Source organism: Mandrillus leucophaeus, unplaced genomic scaffold (assembly GCF_000951045.1).
Source record: "Mandrillus leucophaeus isolate KB7577 unplaced genomic scaffold, Mleu.le_1.0 Scaffold601, whole genome shotgun sequence".
In the NCBI taxonomy this organism is placed as follows: Eukaryota; Metazoa; Chordata; class Mammalia; order Primates; family Cercopithecidae; genus Mandrillus; species Mandrillus leucophaeus.
Genome location: NW_012106487.1, coordinates 416,488 through 418,143, shown reverse-complemented (window position 1 = coordinate 418,143; position 1,656 = coordinate 416,488).

Here is a 1,656-nt window from a genome sequence, read left to right as displayed (position 1 = left end):
GATATTTCAGTCTGAGTTTGAAGGCCAGAAATGACCAGTTCCAGCTCAAGCTGTTCTCTTCTGCTCTTGGATTGATTGCATGAGGAAAGGCAGTCTGCTTTACTCAGTCTACCAATTCAAACATTAATCTCATCCAAAAACACCCTCACGGACACATCCAGAATCATGTTTAACCAAATATCTGAGCACCCCATGGCCCAGCAGAGATGACACATAAAAGTAAGCATCACAGAAAGGTTTTCTAACTGGGAGATGAACACTTCAAGAATAATTAATTTGAATAAATTTTTATAGAAACATTTCAAATTATAAACAAAAAAGAATTAAAAATAACCTACAATTCTGTCACCATTAGATAACTCTTGATTTTAATTTGGTGCATATCTTTCTAAACATTGCTTATTGAAATTAAGTGCTCTGTATCCCATTGATTTATGCTGATACATATTTGGATTTGCCCAACTTTGCTAAAATTACACACATGGGATCAACTGAGAAAATCAGTTGCATCATCATCACAAGCACAGACTGAAAAATCATTAATTTGCCTTGCTATTCACAAAAGGGGAGAAAAGAAAAAAAGAAAGAAAATACTATGCTATGTTTGAATAGAGTTTGTTTAATCATCAAAATTATTTCTTTATTTGTCACAGAAAATGCTGTAGACTTTGTTTCTTTAGGGAGAAACATTTAATGTCACTTCTTAATAGGGCTTTTGTTAACCCCAACAGCTGTTGGTGTGTTTGTATCTAAAGGCCTTAGGAGGTCAAAACTAAGTAGTCCTCAATCATCAGAGTTATGACCAAGCAATGACCATGAGAGGTCACATGTCGGAAGAGACTGACTATAAACTGAGCATGTATTGCCCTACTCTCCTTAAATGCCATTTTCTGGATCTCAAGTTTAAGATTCCTAGAAAGTTTTGCAATGTACAATAAAAGTAGATTGTTGCCTTCCACATTTTTTTCACTTACCCCTGAATGTGTTGAGAATTTCTGAATTATTTGACTCAAGTCTAGTTTACTTTCTGCCATTATTTTGAAACATTAGTTTGGCTTGTGTTCTCCCTGAAAGCATTTGTAGAGCACTTCATACCTGATACTGGAACATATTCATAACATTGTGGGTCCTGCTCTGAAGGATTCAGTTAGAAAGGACAAATGGCCACTGTTTTTTGTTTTTTTGTTTTTTGTTTTTTGTTTTTACTTTGAATCTCTTATTCTGATGGCTCATGGTTCTATAGGGTATAATAACCTCTCATATGCTTGCAGTGATTAATGATCAAACCAGCTCAGTTATTCAATCCAACATTTAAGTATCCTTAGTTATTTTTAACAAACTTATTGAAACCAAGCCTTTGCTAGTATATCATATAAATGAAGAAAAGCAGTAATTTGGATCAGTAAAGACAAATGTGTTTTATCTGTGTTGCCAGCTCCAGCCAATTGATGGGTAGTGTCTGGAGGATTCTCATGCTGCTTCTGGGCTCTGTGGGAAAGGCCACTAAGATTCAGCTATGAGTGGTAGAGTTTTAGATGTGTAGGAGTTAGCCAGTTGAAGTGAATAAGTGAGGGAGAGCTTTTTAGGCAGAGGAGAAAGCATGGGAGAGGATGGTACATAAAGGAAAGAGGGTAGAATGCAAGCAATTCAGGGCTT